This window comes from Penaeus monodon, chromosome 10 (genome assembly GCF_015228065.2).
Source record: "Penaeus monodon isolate SGIC_2016 chromosome 10, NSTDA_Pmon_1, whole genome shotgun sequence".
In the NCBI taxonomy this organism is placed as follows: domain Eukaryota; kingdom Metazoa; phylum Arthropoda; class Malacostraca; order Decapoda; family Penaeidae; genus Penaeus; species Penaeus monodon.
The window spans coordinates 31,789,007-31,805,197 of NC_051395.1; the positions used below are offsets into that span (position 1 = coordinate 31,789,007).

Here is a 16,191-nt window from a genome sequence, read left to right on the forward strand (position 1 = left end):
AACAGTCTCCAGCTAAACTGGGGCAAACCATAACGCCTACACCCAGGCAGACTTGCTCATATCAGAGAAAGGGCAGCCAAACCTGATAACTCAGATTTTTTCTTTTCTCTGAGGGAACTAAAACAAACCTACAGAAACAGTCCCAGGTTCTGATGGAATCTCATTTCCACCTAGGACTGAACAGGTGAGCTTGCATTCCTGCAACTCATCAAAAAAGTCGGGGAAAACCTTCCCTCTACCCCAGAGCTGGAAGAGGCTACCCAAAAGTTCCCATCCCAAACCAAAGTGGCCAGGGAAGTACCGCCCCATCTTTCTCCTCAACTGTCTGAGCAAGACGGCCCGAGAGAATGGTACAAACTGACTTCAGTGGAAAATGTGCCCCCCTCTTAAGCACAATCAGTGCTGTAATTCTGTGGTAGTATTCCTAGACCTGGAGAAGGCTCTTGAATCTGCAAGTCCTTTTGCTATTTAGAAGCCCCTGATCCAGAAGGGAATCAGAGGAAAACTCTTAGCTTGGACAGGTGATATTTCAGGAACAGAAACAGCCAAAATCAGATTCCAAGGTCACCTATCACAGCACATGCCACTAGAAATGGAACACCACAGTGGGGGGTCCTCAGTCCAGCCCTTTTTCGACACCTAATGTCCCGCATCCTCAACATACACCTCCTAGGGGGGTGCAAGATCATTCCTATGCAGACGATCTCACAATCATCTCCACGGGGACCTTGTATCTGAGGAGTGCTGTAAGACAGGGCTAAAGATCTTTGCAGCCAAATCCAAAGCCATGGTTTCTGAGACAAAATGTTCAAGGCAAAAGTCTGAGAATCCAGGGAATGGACTTAGAATGGGGTCCAGGTCTTCCAATACCTTGGGGTAATGATTGACTGGACCCTCTCCTTTAAAAGGGAGGTCCTGAACTTGGTTGTTTTGAACCAAAGCAAGACTGTCTTTTCATGAGATCAATGACTGGGAGACACACAGAAGCTAGACTTTAAAGTACTAAGATCATTCTATGTACATGCCATCCATCCCATTGTGCACTATGTTTCTGTCTGCCTGATTGCCGCAAAGCCAAGATTAAGTGAAAAATTGTAGACAGTTCAAAATGAAGCTGCCAGCATCATTCTGGGTGCCCTGAAGTGGACGAAGGCCCTCAACTTCCTCATGGAGGCAAACCTTCTCCCCCTAGGTTCACGAGTTGACTAATGGCAGCTCAGTTTCTTTCAAAGGTCACCCAAAGCTCCCAGGAACACAAACATGAGAAAAAAAATATTCAGACCCTAAACAAGACCACAAGCTGTTTGCAAACAACTCCTGGCTGTCTAACACACCCAGGTGTGCCCAAAGAACAACTACTTGCCAAGGACATGGACTCCCCCCCCCCCGACTTTTTTGAAGCCCACCGTGGGCATATACCTTGATCGATTTTATGAGCTTGTCAAGAGGAAAAAATCGATACACCATGCCTAGTCAAAAGGCAGAAGCTGAGAGGTTATTGAAACTACCACTCCTCTGGGTAATGTACCTCCCTCACGGGATGGATCAGTCGACCCCTTTAAAACCACACTGCAGGTGTTGGCTTTGCGCAAGGTATGCCACACAATCCATGAGGGTAACAGACAAAGCCCCTCACTACGGGCAGAGGCAATTGCCCCAGCCCCGCATCCCTGAGGGAAGGACATGTGATCATACATACAGACTCCAGGGCAACCATTGACTGTCTATAGCAAACTCACCCAAAGACAACATCTACTTCCTGACCGCTGTCCTTACCATAGCACAGAGAATTCTTGCTCAAGGTAGATTGATTGATTATTTAAAATTATCTGCCGCGTAAACAGCAAAGGTCATTAGCGGCGAATCCCTTTGTTAACTAGAAATATTAAAATGTTTAACACTTTAAAAATCTATCAGTAAATATATTAAAAAATAATAAATAGATTAAAAATCAAAGCATAAATATTATGCTCTAAGTGCATAAAATTATTGCATAAACATTATGCATTTATAAATTTCATTGAAATATTAGTCTCCCTAAGGAAATTAATAAGACCCTCTATGTCACAATCTTCCCCATTATATTTTTCAGTGTATATGGGGAGACAAGTACATACGTCTTTGGTCTGAGAATTTTTGCACATCTTTCCACTCATGTGCGATCGTTAATGGCTCTTGGCATCCTTCACAAGGTGCTTCATTTTTAGCCATCATTGGCCCATGAGTCAGTCTTTGTGCCCGATTTAGTCTTGTTAATAAAACTTCCACTTTTCGGTTGGGATGGATGCTATCGCCCAACTGCAAAGTCATCTCTAATGCCCTCGCAGTTTGTTTCTGGAGGTATGCCTCCATTGTTCCCTCCATTATCACAAAGACAACTTTGATGCTGGCTTTCGGGTTTGGGTGTCTGGGAGAGGAAAACGAGCATCACAAGGCTGAGTGGCAGCTGCCTTGGCCTTCTGATCAGCTTGCTCATTCCCACTGATACCAACATGCGCTGGCACCTAACATAGAGTTATCTTTTTACGTGTTGACATAAGTGCAAGCCAATCTTGAACCTCCCCCCACTACTGGATGTGATGAGTTTTAAGCTCTTGTTTGCTTGCATGGCACTACGAGAGTCACAATATATCACAAGAGAATGGTTCGTAAGATCTCTAGTCATCTTAACTGCTGTAAGGATGGCATGTAACTCTGCAGTGAAGATCGAGGCTGCTAGAGAAAGACTGCCGGGATGCAGTCTTCCTTCTGCTCATGCTGAAAAAACCCACGCCTTTTTTCAGATTTCGAACCATCTGTATAAATTGCATCTGATCCCTGGTATTTAGAAATGTGCTGAAGAAATTTCTCTGGGACTTCTGCTTCGGATCTCTCCCCTTTCCCCAAAATTCCGACTAAATCCAGCTCGACTTGATTAGTCCAAGGCGGAAATTGGGGAATTCCAGCAGCCAAAAACCTTAGAGAGATTTAAATTAAGATCTTCCACAAGTTTTCCTCATTCTCCTACATAGGATTGGCTATCTTCAAGGGTTGAAAACCAATCTGGATGTAGGAGATCCTGGAATCCTTTGTGTCTCGTGTAGTAATCAGGTTCATGTATTCTCGGTGTAATGAAAGAGGTGGTTCTCCACTCTCAGCATACAGGGACTCCACAGGTAAAGACCTGAAAGCCCCAGTACAGATTCTGAGGCTTCATTATGAACCGAGTCTAACATCCGTAGAACAGTGGGAGTTGCAGATGAATAAGCTTCACATCCATAATCAAGCTTACTACGAATAAGTGCTCGGTAAAGCCGTAGAAGCGTTGTGCGGTCTGCACCCCAAGATAGATGTGAAAGAACCCACAAAATACTAAGTGCTTTTGTAGCCTTTACTTTCAATTGTTTGATGTGAGGCACCCATGTAAGCCTTGAGTCAAAAATTAGACCCAAGTACTTCACCTCTTGGACAAATTGCAGTGGGTTTGCTCTTAAATAGAGGGAAGGATGGAATTGTCCTCGTTTGGAAATGCATAGCCATGGTCTTGCTTGGGGGAAAATTTGAACCCATGATATGTTGTCCACTGTACAACTGATTTATTGCAGCCTGCATGTGTCCCTTGCACATCCTGTAAGCTTCCTCCTGAGCAGTACAGTGTAAAGTCATCCACGTACAGACAGAACTTGGAACAACCTTTACAATGTTATTTATAGCAATGGCAAACAGGGTCACACTTAAGACACTCCCTTGTGGGACCCCTTCCAGCTGATCTTCCAGGTTAGAGAAACTTTTTTTCCCACCGAACTCTAAATTTCCTGTTAGCAAAAAATTTTTGTATGAAGGTAGGTAATGCTCCTTTTAAACCCCTTTGCCAACGGGCATGGCATCTATGCACTTGCCATGCCCGCTGTGAGTTTATTTGTTAATTGTTTTTACCTAGATGGCTACACTTGTACTAAGTCACCAATGAGCCAGTTACGAGTACTGCCTGTCTCACCCGTTCATCCTTTTCGTTGATTTACGAAAATATTTTACGTTATCTTATTTTGCTGTTACTAATGTTTATAACATCATATTAATTCTAATGTTTACAATAAAAATAACAACATCGATATTCATAGCACTAGTAAACAATTCGTTTTTCCCGCCAATACAAGGAAAGGTGAAATCAGGTAAGGGTACAAGATCTACTAATTGACTCCTTTGTAGCTAAGCACTAGCAGAGCCATGTATGTGCAGAGACATTTGATAAAAATATAAAAAATGAGCACAGCATTTTCCCCATTTTTTATTAATTTTCCCCGTCGGCATTGGGTTAAACCAATGTCATACAACTTCTTGAGTATGCCATGCTTCCAAGTAGTATCATAAGCCTTTTCAAGGTCAAAGAAGACTGCTAACATGTGACGTCGCTGTGCGAAGGAATTCTGTATAGCAGTTCCATCTTTACAAGTGCATCTGTGGTCGATCTCAATCTTCTAAACCCATATTGATATGGAGTCAGCACGTTTTCCTTTTCTAGCAGCCATGTCAACCTGAAGTTTACCATTTTCTCCATCCTCCATCAGCTTGCAGATGCAGCTGGTGAGGGAAATTGGTCTGTAATTTCCTGGTGTGGAAGCATCCTTGCCAGGTTTAGGGACAGGAATGATTATGACTCTTTCCATGTGGATGGCACTGTACCCTCCCTATATATCCTATTGAATAGGTCCAACAGGAACTTCTGGGATCTCTCTCGTAAGTGAGATATCATTTGGTATGGAATATCGTCACTTCTTACGGCACAGCTGCAAAGCAAACCATCTCCTTGTGCAAAAATGGCAAGTTGTATGGAAGTTCTGCTGCAGTCCTACTGAAGAACAGACACTGGGTGTCATTCCTGTTCAGCCCGAAGAGTGGAGAATCGGGCAGTGTAAGATGCTCCAGAGGAGATCTCTGCCATGGATTTAGCTAGCTCATTAGCAACATCTTTTTATCTGTGATGATTATGCCATCAATCTTCAAAGCGGGTGGACAGTGTGTGCTTTTTTCCAGAGGGTCTTACGCACCTTGTCCCATACCCATGCTAAAGGGGGTCCCAGAGTTAATCAAAGGGAACATCTCTCTCCATGACGTCCGGGCTGGTCTCCTTTAGCACTCGCCTGGCCTTGGCTTGGGTCTTTTTGTAATGGATCAAAGGGACATCACTGGGGCGTCGTTTCAACTGCCTTAATGCAGCTTTTCTTGCTCTGACAGCTTGTTGGCATTCATCAGACCACCATGGTACCGGAGGTCGACGGTAAAAGCCCGCTACTTTGGGAAGGGATGCTTCTGCTACAAGGTGAATTCGTGATGTGAAGTGAAACAGCATCTTGAACACACTGGAAATCATTCACAGATCCAAAGCAATACTGCAGTTTTTATCTAAAAGATTCCAGTCCGCATGTTCAAGTCGCCATCTCTGCATTCCATTTGGGTGGAATACCATTCACCTCCTCCAAAAGTATTGGAAAAAGGTCGCTTCATGTAAGTCTTCCATAACCTGCCCAAATGAAATTCATCTGTGAATCAGGGAGACAATTGACAGGGCTATATTGGAGAATGTCCCAGTCTGAATTTTGGGAAAAATGTGGGAGTGTCACTGTTCAATAAAACTGCATCTACTCTTAGGAGCAAGGACTCCAAGGCCCTTCCGAGGGGTTTCAGAGGTGATGCCGACCATTTAAATCTCCCAAGAGTAGAAATGGATGTGGCAACTGCCCAAGTAGATCTTCCAAATCATTTATGTTTAGATTATGTGGAGGAAAGTAGATAGATGCAACAGTGTAAGGTCGTGTCATGCCTATTCTCACCCGCCTTCACCTGCAGTGTTTTTCTGCAGGTGGATGGCCTGGGAAAAGGGAAAATCCTGACGTACCATTACTGCTACTCCTCCATGAGGTCCATTGTCAAAAGTCCCATAATGGGCTTGAATTTGGAATCCTCTCAAGGAAATCGGATGATTTTCCCTGGTATAATCTCTTGTAGGCATACACAAACTGGGTTACATGAAGCTATCAGATGTTGCAGTTCTTCCCATTTTGCATGAATTCCCTGACAGTTCCATTGGATTAGGGTATCCAGTTCTTTAAACTATTTTTTTCATAAGGTGTTTGGCAGCACCTGTGTTCAAGGTTTGCCCTTACACCTTTAGGCTGTCCCTTTCCAGGATCTTGGAGAGTCTTTTGGGGGTTGTTTACCCGTGGAGCTAGTTTCCCCAGGCTTCCTTTGACAGGCTCAGGATTTCTTTGGGCCCGGGCAAAGAACGGACCTGAGCCTTTGCTTCAGGGGCATTCTGCCTAGCAGCAGAGGCCCCTGTGGATGTGGTGGCAGCTGGAGCTGTCACTGTTGAGATCCCTGGAGCCCTTCCTGACGGCTCCAAAGACCCCACCTTGAAATGAGTCTTTTGAACAGACTCAGGATTCCTTTGCCTGGGCAAAGGGCAAACCCGAGCCTTTGCTTCAGGGGCATTCTGCCTAGCAGCAAGGCCCCTGTGGATATGGTGGCAGCTGGGGCTGTCACCACTGAGGCCTCTGGAGCCTCACTGATGGCTCCAAAGACCTTACTTTGGGAGGAGGAGTCTCCTCAATAGACCCCTCACTCCTACTCAGATTCTGGTGGAATTCACCAGAGGCAGTTTCAGCAATTGGGGACTGAGGTTTAAAAGAAGTGGCAGAGTGTGGGTGTAAGAAGCATTGGAGGGCAAGGGTTGGTGGGAAGGAGGATGAGCCAGAACCCAACAAAGGATTTACCCGGCTGTGCAAACAGCACACCCGGGGACGTCGCTTTGCTTTGGAAAACTAACTTTCTCCTTGCTCCTTATTATCAATACTTCTTTCTCAAATTTGTACCTTTTTCACTGGGTTTTTTAAGAAGCTTCATTACAGCATATTGGACCTGGAAAAGTTGTCATCTCCTTGTTGACCTGTCGTACCCCCACTTTACACATATTCCCTTTGGGTTTTCCATTTTCCTTAAAACGGCAAGAGTTGGCTCCATGCCCATAACCCTGCAGTGGAAGCACCGGGATAGGGTTGGGCACATATGGGTTTTTCCTTGAGGTAGTACCATGCCAAATTAACTGATTCTGGAAGGACCAACGTATTAAAAGTTAGAAGGAAAGCTGGTGTAAACTGTTCCAAACCATCAACTTTTTCTTAAAACGTTTTTCTGCCACTACATTAAAATTCTCTAGGTCCTCTAACAGTTTTTTCTCCTCAGAATACCTCATCAGGTCTCGGGAAAAGACAATTCCCTTACACTGATTGAGGGCTTTGTGAGGAGAACATGGAAACTTTAGCCCCAGGGAAAGTCGCATATCGCACGCAGCGGTCACTCTCTTCTGGTGACCAAACCCCAACTATTAGGCTACCATCTCGCTGTGGGGTGATGCGAGGATCACGTTGACATACTTTAACAATTTTTCGATGTACTTCGAAATATCAAGATCCATGATTGATTACAACCTTCAATGGTCTTCACTACTAGGTACTTACTATATGAAATGTTTTCATATTTACCAGGTAAGATTTCCTTAGTGGATTGAGGAGGACTTTTCCCCTTCTTACCTGGTTTGGGGGGCCCAGAACCATTACGATTCCCATTCTTGCCCTTTGGAAGCTGGAAAGTTCCAAAGTGACAATACGTGATGTTTTCCCGAGGGAATGGTCGGGGATTGCATAGGTCGTCAGCAAATTTTTAGTACTCATACAAATTGGGAAATTTTTCATTTCCTCATCCCCCAAACCCCCCAGGAGTCCCCAAAGAGGGGAAGCTATAGTTGGGGCTCAAAATCTCCCAACAGCCACAGTGGTAATGAGGAAATATACGCAGCCACTATTACAGTAATGATGGCAGTCGTGGGACCTATGCGCTACCGACTAAATAATACCTGCTTGAACCCTAGCCATATTTGACCAGCCGATTGACTTGACCGGGCCTTGATCAAGCCACGTCTAACCAGAATAAAGGACCAAAGAGGTGTGTTGCTAGCTGAAGGGCACAGCGTGAGGCATCGCTCAACCTCCAGGACTCCTGTCTCCTGGTAATACGGGATGCCACGCACGTCAAAGACACGTGGGAGAGTTCTCCCTGGTCCAAGATGGAATGAACCAGGGGTGGGTGCACCATCCCCTCTCATAGGGCCTTTGGTGCACCAGGAAGCCATTTTGTCTCATCCCTCACTGGTGACCCCTCCAGTATAGGTAGCCCTCTGGTCCGGCTCACCAGATCACCCGTCTAACCAGAATAAAGGACCAAAGAGGTGTGTTGCTAGCTGAAGGGTGCAGCGTGCAGTATCGCTCAACCTCCAGGACTCCTGTCTCCTGGTAATACGGGATGCCACGCACGTCAAAGACACGTGGGAGAGTTCTCCCTGGTCCAAGATGGAATGAACCAGGGGTGGGTGCACCATCCCCTCTCATAGGCCTTGGTGCACCAGGAAGCCATTTTGTCTCATCCCTCACTGGTGACCCCTCCAGTATGGGTAGCCCTCTGGTCCGGCTCACCAGATCATTGGGACCTCAAGGTAGAAGAATAATCCTAAACTGAGTCCCTAACCATAGGCATCAGAGGGAATGACCTTTCTGACAAACTAGCTGACATTGGCAGGGGTATGCCACCAAATCCCATGATCATAAAACAGAGCCGAAAAATCTTAAGTCAGAATTGTAATGTCACAGCTCATGCCTTTCTCCTGCAGCCTCACAGAGAGAAAACGAGATCCTCCCCCTCAGCCAGATGGTACTCAGACGCCACAGGCTATGAATCACTGGCACTCTCTGAAGCAATCAATATAGGTACCGAAGTCATTTTTCACAGAATCAGACTAGGTTACCATTGCGCATGGCAGATCATAGAGACAATAGACTATGCAGACAAGTGTTACATGTACTGTGGTGAGCCGAACGCCATGGTGGTACATTACTTACAGAATTGTGAGCACACACAATTTCTGTGACAAGTTCCGCCCACAACAGCTGCCAGGGTGATAAAGAGATTATGCTGCATGCTTCCATCATGGCGACAGGAGCGCCTGCTGGCAATCCCGCCACCATAGTAAGCACAGAGTGTCAGAGAATAAAATGAGACAGCCATAAATAGCTAGCACAGACTGAAGGCCCGGGCGAAGCCAGATCTTCGCAAATCTCAAACAACAACAACGGTCTCGGGCGCTTCAATCGTATGAGCGTAAGTGTGTGAAATTTCTCGGTTCAGGATTCCTTCGTTTACGGCCATGAGCCAGACTTAAAATTAACTTGCGGTGATAATCTATGTAAGCCTATGTAAAATATGGTGTCTGTAGTGCATTACCAGTGTTACGATTACTTGCAACAGAAGAGACTAACATCAGTTAGTTACAGGCTACATATTCACCAATACCTTAAACTAAGAAGCACAAATTCCAGCATTACTGAGGACAACATATCGAACTTCCAGAGGACGTCCTGAAAGAGATTTGGGTTATAAGTCATAGAGATAGTAAAATTCATAACCCTTGAGTGAATTCCGTTTAGAGTGGGCAGGTTGGTAGATGAGAGGTTAGTCAGGCAATCTAAATCTATGTGTGAATGAGCAGCCGATTAGCATGGCAAGTATGAAGAAATAGTTATATAAAGAACACAACGATATACATGTATACACAGAATATAACAATATGCAAGTAGTAATGACGTAATTAATAATAGGCATCAAAGATAAGAGAAAAAGTAGATGATTTCATTAATTCGAAAAAAAGTAAACGTGAATAACATGATGAGAAAAACCGAACATAACAATAATTAATTAAACACGAAGGTAATCATTTCTTCTTGGATAAATTATATATATTAAACTGTGGGATGTGAGGACAAAAATGATAAGACAGAAAAACACTTGTAACACAATACCGGATGGTTAGGCAGGGAATGGAGTGTGAGATGAAGGTGTGTGTCACTAAAGTTTGATCTCAGTGTGACTTCGTTTGTTGTGTTGAAAAAAACAACAACAATGGTTGACAGCAAGAAGTTATGTAGTATAGAGTAAGTAGTGTGTGTGTTCGTTAAGTGGCATATACTTGAGTTTGAAATAGGGCAACTTGTATGCAAGGTATGGGTGGGTATAGGGAGGGTAATAGTTAATCTGGCACTAATAGGTACATTTTTAATAGTAACGAGGAAGTATTGGTGGTGGTAGGTAGAACTATGATTTCATGGCTGACGAGAGTTCGCGAGGACTTGGCGAGTGTGGCGGCGTATAGTGCGAGGATACATCAACGACTTCGTCAGGAGGGTAGCACAGGCGTGAGTAGTCAGCACAAAGTAGTAAGACAGACATGGTGCGGGTAGGCGCGATCGAAGAGGACTTGGTAGCGATGGCTGGGCGTTAAAAGAGGCGAGGAGGCACTTCGACAGGAGTAGCTTGTCGGTAGCCTCTGGACTATTACAGTGGTAACGTTTCGGCCTCTCATCTGAGGGTCCGGCGGTTCGCGCCCGCCCAGGCGCGAGAAGTTGCAATAGTCGCCCGGAGGTTACTGCTGTGGCTGGGCACCACGGCGGGTAAGGACTTTCAGCCGAGTCAGCACCAGCTGACACATGTGAGCAAGTTGGCATTAGTCGACACAGGCCGGGCTCCCCTCATGGGCCCGGGCGAGGCTAAACTTCGCATATCGGACTTATCCTTAGCTTGTCGGTAGATAGCGTGGATTGGCAACAGTCGTCGGCGAGGAGCGAGGTGGTAGGTGTATTAGCGTCGGTGTTGTGAGGTTCTTGAACACGCTGCCATCAGCATATGAGCAAGACAAGAGGTTGACTTAGGCGGGTTAGTGGAAGGGGTCTTAGCTTGATGGTTTATTGTTGAAGGTAGATGTGCTCCCATATGCTTGGTCTGTCTGCCGTGTCTCTCTCTCTGTCCTACAAACGTGTCCTTTTATATGGCGGTTCCTTACGAGGGCGGATGTTTATCCCTGTGCGAAAAGAGAAAGCCGGGCCAAGGAGAAAGACAGCTGTTGAAAAGAAGTGTGAAGTGTACCATCCGGTCTTGCTACGTATTGTTGATAACATATACATATATATATATATATATATATATATATATATATATATATATATATATATAATATACCTATATATACATATATATATATACATATATATATATATATATATATATATATATATATATATATATATATATATACCTATATATACATATATATATATATAATATATATATACTATATATATACATATATATATATATATATATTATATATTATATATATATATATATATATATATATATATATATATATATTATATATATATATATATTAGTATTATATATATATATATATTATTATATATATATATATTATATTATATATATTATATATAATTATATATATATTGTATATATATTATAATAATATATATAATATATATTATATATATATATATATATATATATATATATAGGTGCGTGTGTGTGTGTGTAGATTGTCTGTGGTTTCTTTGCTTTGATCTTAAATGCATAAACCTTTGGTTCTTTTTATGGTATCCTCTGGGATATAAATTATTTCGGGCCATAATAAACAGAATATTGCAGTTTCATAGTTATATTCATCAGAATGTACATAAATTCACACATAAATATACGTATAAACAATCGTGATTGGTTAGGAGTTCCGCAGTGAAATGTCGGCGGGAACGAGGGAGTGAAGTGATGGTTATTCACCCTGGGTAGGATAGCCAAGCAAAAGCCCAGGGTAGCCACTGTAGAGTGGGCTGCAGCTAGTAATGAGCTAAGTTCAAATGGAGGCTGCAATAAATAATTCACTAGTTATTGTAAAATAGCTATTTTCCTCACGTAATTTTCCAACATTCCACACCACTTCCGTTCACTTCGCCGTATTTAGCTCATCTCAATTTACCAATCACTGAGTATAAATAAGAAATGCAAGAAAAATTAACTTACAATGTGTTCAGGTATGGGGTTCGGAGCAGAATGGCAAACCATAGAGGGCAACACCGACGATGGTTGACATGAGGCTTTAGTGGAGTCGAAGCTGCCATCCGAACCGGTGGAGGTGAACCAAAAGGACACTCACACCTAATAAGCACATCACATACGCACAAAACATACACACAATTATGCACAACAAAACCATAAACTATTTACAGATATATATACATACATATATATATATATATATATATATATATATATATATATATATATGTATATAGATATACAGTATATATATATATGTATATATATATATATATATATATATATATATATATATGTATATATATATATATATTTTTTTTTCTTTCTTTTCTTTTTTTTTCCTTTGCAGGACATAGACCTCTCTTAATTTTGACTTCTATGACACCAGCGTTTTGACTTTTTAATATGTCGTTTTCTCGCCCTGAGATCGGGCTCGGGCCAGCAGTCAAAGCGCAGGCATTTTTACGACCACTGCGATGGGAAATTGAAATCGGGACCACGAGGGTCGGAGTCCAGTGATCTAATCACTGGACCATCGCAGCAGTCATAAATATATATATGTATATGTGTGTGTAAGATGTAGCAGACGGGACCAGTGACCTCACCTCGCTCCCCCCATCCTTCCTCCAGCTGTTTCAGTCACTTCCGGCAGCTGGGACGGTCACTACTTATACCGAGGAAGACCTAGGCCTAGAGAGTTCGTTGCCAGCACCTGGCATGGTAAGCAATGCTGCGCTCCGGCGGAAAAACGTCTGCTAAACGGATTTAATTTTCGCGCCTCTGAGCGGCGTCCGTACGGAAAAAAAAATCCGTATTGCTTATTTTTGCTTATTATAGCATTATAAATGTGTTTCATGTGTTACGTGTTTCATTTTACTTGTAATTATTATTCTTATTTGTTTCTATATTTTTAGATGCTCCAGACGTCTTATAAAATAAAAAACTAACAATAAATCTGGAAAAATCTAGCTATCCTAACTACGGAATTGCTGACAACCCCATTTAAACAACCTCTTCTAGGCGAGGTCACGACCTGTGCTCGCCAAACTAAATGTCATTCAGAGCTAGGACAGTGGACCAGACGTTAGAACTGTCTTGACTCTGGAGCTCCTCTGTGGCCGGTCATAACCGTGAGTATTTGCATTAAAGAAGTTGAGATTTACGTGATTTTTTTTTTTTTACGTTAGTTCGCCATAGAATACACGAGCACATTTTTTTGCAATCAGAAATGAAGGGGTAACTAAAAGAAATTTGTAACATTATGCATTCTAGTTATCATTTTAATTCTCTTGAATCGGAATAAAAGACTTTGATAATCATTTTTATACCTGTTTATTGAAATGTGTTGCAGTTCATTAGAAATCATGATGTTTGATATTTAAATAGGAACAAATTATTGCACAGAATGACATGACTCATTACTTACAGATCATGGCCCCTCGTCAAAACTTCCAGGAGAAGTGGCTCGCCAACGACGCCTTCCGACCTTGGCTAGCCAGAGTGCCTAATGACACTACCAAGGCCTATTGTCAAGTGTGCCACAAACATCTCAGCGCAGAGATCAGCTCCCTCAAGCGGCACCGAGAGTCTAGGTTGCACGTGAGTTGTGAAGCGAGGCGCAACGCAACCGCTGAACCTCGAGGCACAGCAGAGGAAAGATTTCCACCTACAGAGGAAGAGCAGCAAATGTCCTTTTCCGTGGCATATGCAACCGTCCTGTTCATGTTTTTAGCGGAACACAACTTGCCATTCAGGTAAATATTTTTGCTACTCATTTATTACTTGGCTGTTGCTATAAGACCGCTGATGACATTGTTATAACAAAATATGATAAATTTCATTGCAATAACAGTATTTCAACATTTCAGCCTCTGCGATGACATGATGGATCTCCACAAGAAGATGTACCCAGATTCCCGCACAGCAGCCGAAACTTCTCTACGCAGAAGAAAAGGAGCCGCTACCGTACATGTTCTGGGAGAGCTCCTCCGAGATAAATTAGTCCGGAAGCTGAGGGAACACAAGTTCAGTTTGATAATTGATGAAAGCACGGATTGCTCAACAAGTAAAACACTTGCTATCGTTGCCAAATATTTTGATTTTAAGGAAAATTCATTTAAAACAGAGATGCTTGATATGATTAATATTTACAATGGAAATGCAGAGGGTTCATCATGGGAGAATTTATTTAATATCATAATCAAAACATTAAATCATTTTCAGATACCTTTAAGTAATGTTACTGGGTTTGCAGCAGATGGGCATCAAATATTTCTGGTAGAATAAATAGTGTCACCAGCAGACTGAGGCAAGAGATACCAGGAATAACCATAATGAAATGTGTATGTCATAGCATTCATCTTTGTTCTAGTGAGGCAGCAAAGGCGCTACCACGATCTTGTGAAGACTTGGTCCGGAACATTTACAACTTTTTTGCTCACAGTGCCAAAAGAAAGTATGAATTTAAAGATTATCAACTGTTTTGCAATATCAAGCCTCACAAATTACTCCATCCATGTGCTTCCAGGTGGTTATCTCTCCACAGCGCCGTATCTCGAGTTCTGGAGCAGTGGCAACCTCTTAAACTTTATTTTTCTAACATAGTTGAAATAGAGAGGCTGATTGCTGTTGAAAAAATCACATGGCACTAAAAGATCATTACATTCTCATTTATCTAAATTTCATGAAATACATCCTGCCTCACTTGGATAGAGTAAATCTCTTGTTTCAGTCTAAATCGAAGACTCTGCATTTCCTTCATGGCCAAATTACTGATTTGTACAAAGTACTTTTAGAAAAAATATGTGATCCACTTATCATAGCTCAAAGACCCCTGCAGGAAATTGACCCTTCCGATCCAGCAAACCATTTGCCTGTAAATCAAATTTACCTTGGACCTCAGTTACACCAATGGTTTCAAACCTCTTAATATCTTAGAGATCCTCAGTTTATTCCTACAGTGAATTTGTTTTATCATTATAGCCTGTCAACAAATTAAAAAGAGATTTGACCTTGACAACAAGTTATGGATATTGGCATCATATTTACAGCCAAAGCAAATGCTTCATCATAACACAAGAATAAATATGCCCTCCATAACTGATTTAATGAATGAGGTCCCACGCATAAATAGCTACTGTAAATTAATGGCAGATGACCAGTGGCGCAGTATTCGGTGGCATCGGTTCAAAGACATTGATGAGGTTTCATCTAATGCCGAAGATTTTTATAAATACATTATGAAAATAACTGATGATCATGGGAAACGAAAATTTGAATGCTTAGCCAAATTTGCACTCGAGGTCCTCTCTCTACCGACATCCAATGCTGACGTTGAACGTCTATTCTCAAAAATGAATAGAATAAAAAGGAAAGAACGTAACTGTCTAAAGACAGAAACTGTTCGAACACTTATTAATATAAGTGAATATGCCATTACTAATAAGTATAACCCAGACAAGGATCTGGTTTTATGTTTTGCAAAATAAACGTATTTGTTAAATGTATTTGTATGTATTTATATTCTAGATGTATATAACAAGCTTTATTTTCGTATCGTATCGTATCTATTTAAGTATCGTTTCATATTTTGTATATTTTTTTATAAGTTTTTTAATAAATGTATTTTGGTTTAAGCATAATAAATGTTATATGGTAAAAACATTTCCAATCAAACTAAAATTATAATATTATGATGAACACAAATAATGCTTCAATGGTATTATTTATGTCCAATAAATAATAATGAAAACTACAATAGTTTCCGTAATTCCAAGAATCGTTTTCTCTTGCCAGAAACGTAACCAGGAAAGAAAAGAAAACGGCGGAACCTAGAGTGCGGAGTGTTGTCCAGCCTTGATGGTAAGATCGACCTAGCCCTCCCCCTCCGGGCGGGTTAACCCTACCGCACGCACTGCTTTACCTTAGAAATCGTCTTGCGTGTTCCCCTACTGTGTGGTACTCTTAGCAATAAAGAGTTATGCCATTATATAAGTATCACTACCACTGCAAAGCCATTATAATAGGGTTCTGCACCCGTTATAACTGGTAGCAGCAGAGCTGTTGGGTCCTTTCCGCTCGCAACAGGAACACACCACCTCTGAAGAAAAAAGCTCAATCGCTCCAAGAAATGTAAAAAAAAAAAACATGTAAGTACATGTTTGGGCCTCCTTCCCCTTCTATTATTTCTTTTCCGTTCCTTCTTCT

The 16,191-nt window shown here is 42.0% G+C and overlaps 1 long non-coding RNA gene across 1 annotated transcript; it reads right to left on the reverse strand.

Annotated features, from left to right (window-relative positions):
* Window positions 1–11,574: 11,574 nt before the first annotated feature.
* Window positions 11,575–11,981, reverse strand: LOC119577476. The gene is made up of 2 exons (XR_005229130.1): window positions 11,950–11,981; window positions 11,575–11,793 (listed from the first exon to the last, which is right to left on the reverse strand). It is a non-coding gene; the product is annotated as an uncharacterized LOC119577476 (long non-coding RNA).
* Window positions 11,982–16,191: the final 4,210 nt, after the last annotated feature.